The sequence below is a fragment of the Cavia porcellus genome, unplaced genomic scaffold (assembly GCF_034190915.1).
Source record: "Cavia porcellus strain 051 isolate PalLab524CR breed Dunkin Hartley unplaced genomic scaffold, mCavPor4.1 scaffold_1, whole genome shotgun sequence".
Classification (NCBI taxonomy): domain Eukaryota; kingdom Metazoa; phylum Chordata; class Mammalia; order Rodentia; family Caviidae; genus Cavia; species Cavia porcellus.
Genome location: NW_026947484.1, coordinates 73,584,976 through 73,597,187, shown reverse-complemented (window position 1 = coordinate 73,597,187; position 12,212 = coordinate 73,584,976). Strand labels below are relative to the sequence as shown.

Below are 12,212 nucleotides of genomic sequence, written 5' to 3'. Positions count from 1 at the left end.
GATTTCCGTTTTATAGGTGAGAAATGTGAGACTCAGATAAATCAAGTCCTCCAGAGTCCTGCTTAAATTTCTTCTACTTTGTGGAATTTCTCCAGGCCACATCCAAATTTTGAATCCTTGGTTTCCTTTTTTAAATGCATCCTTTGGATAGCATTTACTCTTCCCCTTCCCCTTTTTCTATGTGACACTGCACTGTAGTCTCCTTTCCCTATGTATCCATTCTCTACAGTAAAAAAAGGCTTCAAAGACTGATACTGTTTTAAATAGCTTACACTCCTGCAGAGCCTTGAACTTTGAACCCCTGACAGATTTTCAAAACACTTACATTGATGGATCAAGAGGCTATTTCTTTACAGAAAGCCAAAATATTTAATATGAGTCCTTACATTTTACTACATTTTAACGATGAACAGGTGTTAAAGATTCTCCTGAATGGGCCAAACCATGTTGTAATATTTACGTACTCAGATTTCTTCCTTCATCATGAAGATCGTATAAATTGTGAGTTCCTATCTGGCCATGGAGCCTTAATGTCATCACTTTGCATAAATCTGGTAGGTCGGTTTATGTTCAAGTCTGGTCTGCGTAAGCGTATGCTGCGCACTGGATTGCTTTGTGTCCCTCTGACCCTATAGCAGTGCTGGTCATTAGTGCGGCCAATAAAGCTGTCAGGAAGGCATCCGAGCAAAAAGGAAGAAAATTCAATGTTGAATTCTTGCTATTTTCGGAGACTGAATTGAGTTCTTTGCATATCTTTTCTCATTTGATTCTGATAATATAAAATAGATAATATCACTATAGTCTATAAAGCAATGCAAACAGTTTAACCTCTTAGAGAATTATAGGGAGGTTGTTGAAATATGGATTCTGCAAGTAGATCATTATGTTAAAATCTCCTTCTGTTGTCTCTATGCTGGGTGACTTAGCCTTTTGGTGCATCATTTTCTTCATGTATAAATAGTATTAAAATCATACGTAAGGCTGGGTGTGGAGGCACACACCTGTCATCTCAGCTCTTGAGAGGCTGAGGTAAGAGGATTAATGTAAGTTCAAGGCCAATCTGAACTACCTGGAGACCCTGTCTCAAAATACCAAAAATAAAGTTCAAGGCCAGCCTGGGCTACACAGTGTGTTCAAGGCCAGCCTGGGAGACATAGCGAGAGCCAGTCTCAAAGAAAAAAAAATTCAAAATCATACATGGTAGGCTTGTGATGATTGAATGAGTATCTTACATTGTGAGAAGTAACAGTTATTAATGGGTAGAGCAGTGCAGTTAGATAGGAAGAGTAACTTCTAATGTTCTATGCACTTTAGCACAACTATGATTGACAGCACTTATTTCAAAAGAGGATTCTGAGTGCTTATGACACAAAGAGACAATATACATTTGAGATGATAGATATGTTAATTATATTAATCTAATCATAAATTTCTTAGGATAGTGTTTGATAACCAGTGAATGGTAACTATCATTACTAGTACTAATGTTCATATTCCAAGATGTTACAGTTAGTGTATAGTAAATTTTATATTCAAAGCGAGGTCTGTGATCTTCATGTTACACAGTGAGATTAGTATCCATAGGGACAAGGAGAAAACTAAGACATCAAATCATGAGCAGAAGAAAAAACCGATTTTAGCATCAGACAGAGTGGGACCGATTATTTATTGTATAACCTGGGGAAATTAGTTAAGCTCTCTACTTCAATTTCCTTGTAGATGATATGGGGATGTAAGAATTTGTACTGCAAGATTCTTATGAGTATTAGAGTTAATTTATGTAAAATATTCCTGTCACAGTGACTCTTACAAAGTGGCAATCTTCAAAATAAAACTAGAATAAATAATACGATTAGGGTCATATTCAACAAGAGGTTCATAAGACCTCGTATCCTGAATCTAAATCCTAAGTATTTCCCACCACACCAAAGCTATGTCAGAATCCCTTTAGAGTGATTCAGAAACAAAAGCAAACGAAGACTTATTTCTCACTCAAGTCTGCTTAAAGGTGTCAGTTACTTCTTCAAGATCTCTGTGCTCCTTTATCACCAAAGTTTCTGAGCAGGGAGCTGGTTATGGCTGATGGGGTTCTGAGGTGGGAGGAGCTATCTTCCTAGCATTGTTTTGATCTCCTTTATTCTTCCCTGCTACTATCTATGTAGAAATTTTTTCCAGGCTTCACATTATTGTCCTGAATAGCATTTCTTCAAGTATATTCACTGCAGTCAACCGGGAAACACTAATGCTAAAAAGAAAGATAGGAGGAGATGAGGCCAAGAGAATGCTTCTAGCTGGCAGAGCTAATTTGTGTGGCACACACCGATTAATACTGTATACCAACTGGAAGAAGAGGACCTATTCCTGCCCTCATTTGCATTCTTATCTAGCTTTCTGAGAGATCTTAGCAAAGACAATATTCAAAGAATATCTAATCACCTGCCAATCTCGTATTTGAAAGTTGACAATATCACATTCAGAATTTAAAAACAATAAAATCTGAAAGAGCAAACAGATTTTGCCTAACTCATTTAGCAACCACATCAGATCTACAAAAAAATACTGGCTTATTAAATACTGGCTCAGGGGACTGTGGGTCTGTTTAAAAAAAATCCATAGGTTTGTGTACTTACAAGGTGGTTTCTTTCCCCTTCCACTGAGTGACTGCTCTTTATCTGACTCCTCCCATTAACTATGAGACTCGTGGCCCTGTCTCACCAGTTGGCAACATGATGAAATAGCTGCTGGTCATCTTCCTAAGCGCTTATCCCTTCCCTTTTGTGCCCTTTTTAAAAAAATTTCATTGGTTATTTTTTCTTACTCAATTCTTAGAATCCTACTTCACTGGTAAGATGATACTCCCACCACGGTATCAAAGTTTACTTAGAATAATGGTTTGCAAAATGGCACTAGAATTCCTACCAGGGCATTCCCACTTGGGTGAGTACTGTCTTTTGAAGAAAAATACATTCTTATGGAGAAGAAAGTGAGGAAGTGAGGGTCTGAGTGTTAGCAAGGATGCAAGAAAGAAAATGAGGAAGTTCAGCTGTGCTCATGAGAAAATGAGACAAACCTATTTTGTGTTCTCAAGAACACCTAGAGAAAGGACGGAGGGGAGTAGAAGGAGAATGAACAAAGGAGAAGAGAGACTTAGAAAGCAGTCTATATTAGGCACAATGACAGCAAAACATACTGAGCCCCAAAGGATATCAGTGATCTCTGTAACTTGACTTTGGACTGTACATTCTGATTATATACTTTACTCCAAAAATGTTAATGAAACCTAAAATTTTATGGATGTTTCATGGAAGATGAGTGTGTGTGTGTGTGTGTGTGTGTGTGTGTGTAGAAGTCAAGGAAAGTACCTGGTTTCCCTGTGCTGTGAGAATAGAAACAGCATGTGCAGATGTACCAGCTGAAAAGTAGAAGTGTCTACTATAGGTCAGTGCTGCTGCATGTACAAAAAGTAACTCAAAATAAATTGAGAACCTAAATTTAAGAGCTAGTACTATAAAAGAAAAAGTAGGTATTTGTGACTTTGGATTAAGTAATAAATAGTTTCATAACTAAAGCACAAATGAAAAAATAGATGAACTGGGCTTAATTTAAAATTCCTTTGTACACTGGGGATTATAGCTCTCTGGCACAAGTATCTGCCCAGCAAGCACAAGGTCCTGAGTTCAATTCCCAGTGCCAAAAAAAAAATCTTTTGTGCAAGGAATGCCTTCAGGATACAGAAAAAAGTCCTGTGAACAATGTGCAGGTGAAGGGAGGGAAAGGGAATGATTCACAGGTCTTAGGGTGAAGTTGGATAGGTGTAACTTTTAGTGTTCTATGCATAGTAGAATAACTATAATTGAAAACAAATTATTTCAAAATAGCTAATAAGGATTTTAAATGCTTGGAACATATAGACTCAATATATTTTTGAGGTGATATATATGGTAATTACCTTGATCTAATCATTATAAATTATGAGTGTACTGAAAGTTCACACACATACACACACACACACACACACACACACACAATTCTGTCAGTTGAAAATAATATAATCTTAAAATATAGTAGAAAGATAGCTATGGAATGACAGAAAATATTTGCAAATCAAACATTTGTTAGGGAACATGGACACATACGATATACAGGACTCTTACAACTCAGTAACGAAAAGAACCCAACTAAAAAAATAAAAGGATTTGATTAGACATTTCTCCAAATACGACATACATAAGCACATGAAAAGATGCACTGTTGGTGGGAATGAAGACTGATAAAACCACTGACATTCAGCATGGGAATGCCTCAAAAAACTGAAGGTCCATTCAACCCAGCTATTCCCTTTCTGGTACATTCTAAGAATAATTAAAAACACCATACCACAGTGATATATTGGCACCTGTGTTTACAGCAGCACAATTTGTAACAGCTAAATCTTGGAAACAACGCAAATGCCCAACAACCAAGGAATTGATAAAAATATGTGGACTTTTTATACTATGGAGTACTACTCAGCCTTAAAGAAAATGAGACTTTTATAAGTAAATGGATGCAACCTGAGATCATACTCATAAGTGAAATAAATAGACTCATAAGTAATTATATTGTCTCCCTGGTATAAGAAACTGAAAGAGTAAATAAGATCCAAAATGTCCAACAGATACTGTGAAATGGGAAGAAACTGTTCAAAAGGTAAGAGGACGAGGGGTGAGGGAAAGGAGAAAGGAAGGAAGGGAAAAGGAAAAACAACTACAAGATGATTAAGATAGTCATATTACTAGTTCCTCTCAGTTCATTGAAAACAAAGGTTTGTGCCACTGTCATCTGGACAATTTTGCACACCTATCTCTTGCATCCTGAGTAACTACTTTGAAGATAACAATACACAATGTATTAACTATTGTTATTCTCCTCTTGAATTCTTTTTTTCCCTAAAAAAAGATGTTTACTGTCATCAATCATTAGAAAAGTTTAAGTGAAAAACAGAATGAGATACCACTTCACACTCACTAGGGTAGTTAAAAGGGGGAAAAGGCAGACAAGAACAACTGATTACAGCCGCATGGAGAAGCTGAACCCTACCCATGGCTGTGGGGAATGTAAGATGGTCTAGCTGCTTTGGACAACAGTCCTGCAATTCTTGGAAATGCTAAACTCATCATATGACCTGGCAATTCTTTTCCTGTCTATATACTCAAGAGAACTGGGAAAATATACTCATATAAAAACTTAGAAGCATAGATATTCACAGAAGCATTATTCATAATAATCCAAATGTCTATCAGTTGATACGCCAAGCCATACAGTGAAGTATTATTCAGCCTGCAGAGGGATGAGATTGTGATACATACAACATGGATGAATCTTGGAAACATTCTGCTAAGTGAAAGAAGGTTACCCTGAGGGCCTTGTGAAGTATGATTCTATGAAGATGCAGCGTTCAGAATCACAGAACCATAGAGAAAGATTAGTGTTGCCAAGGTCTTGAATGAGGAGAAGCAGTAGCGGCTAATTGTTTTTAACAGAGAACATTCTGGAAATAGTGGTGGTGGGATGCACAACTCTGGTAATGTACTAAAACCCACTAAATCGTACACTTTGAGAATAACTTTATGGTATGTGTATTCTCAATAACGCTGCTATTGAAACTGTGAGGTGAGATTTTTCTCTAATTTCATTTAAGATCATGAAGAAGGCTTTGGAATTCCATCAGTGCAGATTATTTTCCCTACATTTTGTGGGAAAAAGAGACTCTAAATAGTATCTGGTTTATAATATTTGCAAGGTTTAATCAATTGAGTTTGCCTTATTCAGCTAGGTGACCCACCGATAGCATTTCCTGAGACAGGTGGTATATATAAGGCACCAGGAGTGTCCACTGAGGTCACACAAGGATCCTTTTCACATCTGATCTCAGATCCTAACTCTCCGGAAGACACACTAAGCTATTAGTGCCTTGTTACTCATCTATGATACTTGTATAATGTCACTGGCTTTTAAACACTGCAAAAATCATGCTTTTGATAACTATTTACCACACAACATTTTAAGGGACATAAATACAAACTACCCTTGAACTTGGTTCTACTGAATTGTGTGCACTCTGTCTCTTACTATGTACAACCATTTAACTCAAACGACTGACTCTCTGATCACGTAACAGGTTATGGATGGTTAATAATAGCAGAACCTTTTTCCTCAAGCTATATTATCATTCTGACAAGACTATTTCATGCTCTGCTGACTTTAGCTGAGTTAGCATTCATATGAGACAGACTCGTGCATTTGTGTTTGCATTTAATTTCTAGAAAAAGGGGCTCAACAGGAAAGTACTCATTCTTAGGCGGTCCTCCGCTTCGTTCATGTTCATATGAGATTCAGAACCTTGTCAGTTATACGAACGTAGGAAAGCCATCACTACCAGGCCACTAGTCTCCTTATATTTGATAACACGCATATTTTTCTCTGAGCTTATTTATACATCCAGGACACTCTAAGTAATTCAAATTCATAGCACTTTTAAGGTTTAGGAAATAAAATGATGAAACTCATGGGAGCTGATTGTTAGCATCCCTTTCCAATTTTAGACTGGAATTTAATTTGGTACCATTAACTTGGCCAATCAGAGTATTCACAATACAGAAACTGGCAAATGCCACAAAATGTGGTCATCATGCCCTCTCCTGACCTGATTATTAAGCATTGCCCTTCTGATTATTAAATATTTTCCAGCACACAACTGAGTGAAAGAAAAAAATTCAAACTAAAGCCTTGGGAAAGGAGTACAAGAGACAGTTATAACAAATAATATATGAAAAATAATTTTTTAGAAAGCTCTAAATCTTATAGCATGGAATTGGTCAGTTTCAAAGACATAATTACAGTCCTCACCAATGGTAGACAATTTTATAAAGTAGTTGATATATAAAAGGAGTCTTCCCAACAAATTAAGCAAGTTGCTGTTTATAAAATGCCTGGCATATAGTGATTGGAGTATATGTATGCCATGATAGAAAAAGGTAATAGGTAATACATGTTATTAGCTACCTACTAGTTAAAGAAATTGCCAGGCTAATCTTGAAAGGTATTTTACTCATTATGGTTTCAAGGAAATGATCTCTTTTAGCAGTGAAATAAATATATCTTCGGGTTGTTTTGGTTGATGGGATTTTCACTTATAAGCGAGAATTTTTTGTTTTCAACAGGACAAATATAAAATTCACACAAGCTTAAATAATTTTCAAAAGACAAAAATTCAAAACCAATCACAGACCCACAAGAATGAAACATCAGTTTAAGACACCAAATCTAACTTTAGTGAAGAAGATACTGAATTGACCTATTCATAGTACAGATTGATTATGTGTCTGAAAAGTCTAAAAGCCAAAGACTCCCAAATCCAAACTGTTTGAATGTCAACATGATGCCACTAGTAGAAAACTGTCCTCATGTGACAGGTCATAATCAAAATGCAGATACACTAAAAATATTATATAGAATTATCATTAGGAGATATATCATGAATTTCATGTTTAGATTTGGGTTCCATCCTCTGATAAGCTGCTCACACTGTATCTGTAAAAATTCCAAAATCTGGAAAACTATGGCATCCCAAACACTTCTAATCTTTAAGATTTAGGATAAGGCATATTAAACTATATTACCCTTACAACTTCAAAATGTGGCCTTAAAAGCAAGAAATAGGTCAATTTTTTAAGATTTTGTTTGTTCCTTTTTAAAACTCCACCCAATATAAACATTTATTACACAGCTTTAGAAATCAACATAGCATGATATTTACAGATGCTGACACCTATACTACAGGATTCTTCAAAGGAAAAGGTTAATCACACTCTAGTCATCCCAGAAAAGATTTAGTGCAAATATCCTTTGAACATCTCTGCTGTTTTAAGTTTTCCATATGCTTCTTAGAACACACATAACATTGCTCAAGGCCTTAAGTGAAACTTTCCTACATTCATATCATTAAAAATATGTTTAAATACATAGTTATTTCACATTGTATAATCACAATTCTGAAGACGCAGAAAGAGCTCCCAGATTCTGAAGATTCTCATTCTGCACTTTTAGGGTCACAGAGAACTCACTCCAGCCATTCCCCGTCTCTCTCCTGGCCAGCCTTCCTCTCAGTGTACAGCATGGTCTCAGGGAAGGAACAGATTCCTCGAAATCAAGTTTTAGTTCCATCCCATGGACTGTACCAGCTGTGCCATCTTGGGCATATTCCCCAACTTCTCTGAACTTGGAGACCTCATCTCTGTCAATATGGATAATATATGCTACTTGAGTGGCTCCTATGAAAATTTTAATTACATAATTTAGGCAAAAAGAAAATCAAGAATGGTACCTCAGACACATACGTTAATTCTCACTCCCTTCACCCCACCTGTCCATTCTCCATTCCCAGCCTGAGACAGAATCCATGGGTAACGTAACTGTATCCAGTACACAGTGAGAATGAGTCTCCTTCCAGTGTCAGGGAAATTGGCCATGGTGAGATTCCCAGGATGGTAAGGACAAGGGGAGCAAAGACACTCTCACTTTCTCAATGCAGCGCGAGTTAGCATGAAACACAGATCAAGGAAAAGCAAGGTCAACGGGTCATTATCCCATGATGCAAAACCCAGGAAGTGAAGGGTTTGTTCACTGTGAGAGAAAATATAATGATTTATTTCTCACTCTGGAGGGTTTTTTTTTTTTTTAAAGAGAATTTTAGGAAGGACAAAAAATTTAAGAAATATATGTTAAAAAAAAGAAATATTGTGAATACAAAGACTATAAGACATGTTGCTGTGCACTGGAAGGCAAACAAGTGTCTCAGCCTGCACTGTTTTTATTCACAACACTTCTGACACCACATGATGGGTTTCTCCCCACACCAACCCTCCAGTGGGTGACCCACAATCCACTTCAGCTATGATGCTAACTACTCCTGGTTAGCACAGCCCCCACAGCTCAAGGGCCAGTCCCACAAGATGGCTCTCATTTAGACACCGATTGCAAGTTGGAGTCAGCTGAGTGACCAATTGGCCATAAAGGACACAACACAGGAGCAACCAAATAGAAATGAAATGACCCCATTTTTGCCTTTCTCTGGCCAAAAACTTCTAAGCAGTTCTCCATCCTTCTTGTCTTACATTCACATTCATCAGAAAATTCTTCCAATTTATCCAGAATTTGATCATAATGCTCCATCTCTCTACCACCCTAGCAACTTCTTACACATCATAGAATTTATTTCTCATGCTGTTTAACATCTTATAAATCCATCAGTTGTGCTGTGTCATTCGATTTTAGCTGACTCGGGAGGGAAAGTAAAGTGTGTCACTTCCACATTACAACATTTAACTGCTGGTGTGTGACACACTAGGGATCTTCGCCACTCTAAATGAAAATTGGCAATACGTATCATGGCAACTTTGATCCTTGTGTGACTGCCACGAACAACACCAACTCACTTGCCTACCACATCAAACTATGGTAGACATAAAACATGAGTAAAAAGTTAGCTTTTTCTGTCTTAAATTGCTAAGATTTGGGGGCAACTCAACAGCACATCATAAATCAACGTCCTCTACGGATGTATTGAATGTGAAGTTACCTGGCTGGGAAGTTCCTCTACTATTATACATAATGTATTTCTGAAAATGTGCTGGGAATGCAATGGTCTGATGGTCAAATAATATACTCGCTTGATTCAAATGGAGCTCCATTCCCACAGAACAAAACCATTTTATAAAAACCTTTGACCTGCGCAGGTGCTGCCTCCTTCAGGATCAGGTAGCCAGCCACAGGTGAAGCCTTTAAGGCACTTTTAGGCTCAGGAAGACATGAACACCAGCAGGCTTATCAGTTAACTCCACAGCATGACTAACCATATCCCAGCATCGTCCTTTACCTCTGGATAAGAAACCACTGTGAGCTAAGTTTTGGTGACTCTCCCTAACCAGCTACTGTACCGTCAGGGTTGGATTGAAGAGCTCAGTGTATAACAGAATCACCTAGAGGACTTGTTAAGTCACAGCCACTGAGTCCTACTCAGTAGATTCGGAGTGAGCCTGGGAATTTAGCTTTCCTGGATGTTCCCTGATGATTCTGATACTACTGGTATCGCCACTACACTGAGAACCGTCAGATTTAGTAACAAGCAAAGTATAAACTCATTCAATAAAGTAAAAATGAGAGCAATTATCTTAAAAGAATTGATATTTACAAAGTGTCTTGGCTACTGTTCTCTCCTTGTTGAGATAAAATATCTGATGCCCAAAGCGAAGCAAAGAAAGGTTTATTATTCACCTTACAGTTTTTTGGAGGTCTCAGTCCACACTCAACTGGCTCCAAAGCAGGGTGGCATAGCTGAGGGGTAGCCGTTCATGGCAGCGACAAACAGCAAGAGAGAAATGGCCGAAAAGAGAAAGCAAGCCCCCTTGCCTCCCTTATATAGTATGCTGGCTCCTACCCTGGGTGGGTGCAGCGCGCACCACCAATCCCAGCTCAAGACAACAAACCAATCACAAGCGCTAGATTCAGCCACCTCCGTGACTGACGCTTGGGGGGTGATATCTGAACAAAAACCATAACGCAGAGCACCAAATAAGCCATTTTAGAAAAATACCACTACCCCAGTTTTAGGGTTTTAGTCTAGGGTAATCCTGCATCTACATTTGTCCAATAACTATGCCAGTTAACCTGGAATAATCTCCTTTTGCTCACAAATGTCCAGGTTTGGATGAAACATTATATAGGTACTCCATTTACACTTGTTTACAATTTGGATTTGATTTACATGAAGAATGATTACATAATGGCTTCAGGATTTAAGGCCCTCAAGCTACCAATCCCAGGTAGGTTTCAGGTTTGTGGGGCAGACCTGGATAGGGAGGAGCTCCAGGATCCACTGCAAGGCCCTTTTTGGTTGTCACAGGGATCAGTGTGAAGGCCATGGAAGGGTAGGGACATAAATGAAAGGCATGTTGAGCTTCCCTCCTCTCTTCCCAACTGACCAGCCCTCTGTAAGAATTAGAAATTGGCTTTGCTCCGATGATTCCTGCAACACAGAATATAATACGAGAAAGGTTCTTGGGTGCTGATGTAAATGCTGGAAAATGCCAAGAAAACTGAAGCTCTCACTCATGTGCCCTTGCCCCCAAGAGAAGAATCAGAACTACCTTGATGTGAATGGGGTTATTGCCAACTGAATCTCCCAGAAGGCTCTGAAGTCTTATGGGGGGGGGGGGTTTCGGTTCTTGTCTAGCCTTAGTTCACTTTACTAACCTTGTTAATGCTCACTTCGGAGGTCTGGGTTAATGGGGTATCTAACAATTACAGACGGTGAGGCTGTAGGGTGCATTTACCTGCCACGTGTCTGGCATGAGATGCCTCTGAGGTGGGCGAGGATTTTCCAAAGCTGCAGTGTGGTTGCTCTGGTCCAAGGTGGAGGAGGAAGCAGGAAGCTTCTACCTGCCTTCAACTGCTGTTTAGACTGCTCATTCCTCTCCAACTCCTCCTATGGTTGTCAATACACTGATTAAGTAGCGAGAAGGCCGGGGTGCAGCTAAGCGGTCATCTAGCACCTGGTTCTTGTTAACCACACGTGCTCTCACTTGAAACAACTCAGTCTAGGAGCCCACACCTAAAAGTAATACAGCAGACTAGCACTTTACTCTAACAAATGCTAAAACATCCTGAGACAAACCTAACTGGCATATTCCTCCAACTTTTCAAGTTATTGGACAGTTCCTCAATCTTGTTCTGAATAATTTAGAACTTGGATTTTAGCTTATCCAGGCCTCTGGTTTCAGGTTAGGTAGATGTTTAGGGATACAGAAGGGGAAGCGAAAAATGAAGCATAAAAATAAAGGCAGAAGACATTTGTTACCCTCACATTAAAAGGAATGCCAGAACTTACTGGTATTTCCTAGACACTTGCTTTACATAAATGCTGTGCTCCCCGGGAAAAGTCAAATAAGTTAAGTTGACAATCCTGCCTTAAGGGAGTTTTGATATAACATGGGTGACCTAAATTCAACCAGCACACTATAAGAGTTGACAGAAATATATTTTTGTGTAGGTCTGGAGGCTAAGTCTGAGATCCAAGTTCTGGCCAGGTTCAGTTTCTGATGAGGGTTTTTTCCTGGTTTGTTGATAGTGGTGTTCATGCTGCATTCTCACGTGGTAGAGAGGGAGGAGGAAAG

The 12,212-nt window shown here is 38.6% G+C and overlaps 1 protein-coding gene across 40 annotated transcripts in view; it reads right to left on the bottom strand.

Moving 5' to 3' along the window:
* The window catches only part of Trpm3 (transient receptor potential cation channel subfamily M member 3), a 764,333-nt gene that overhangs the window by 368,865 nt on the left and 383,256 nt on the right, over nucleotides 1-12,212 (bottom strand). The window lies entirely within an intron of this gene.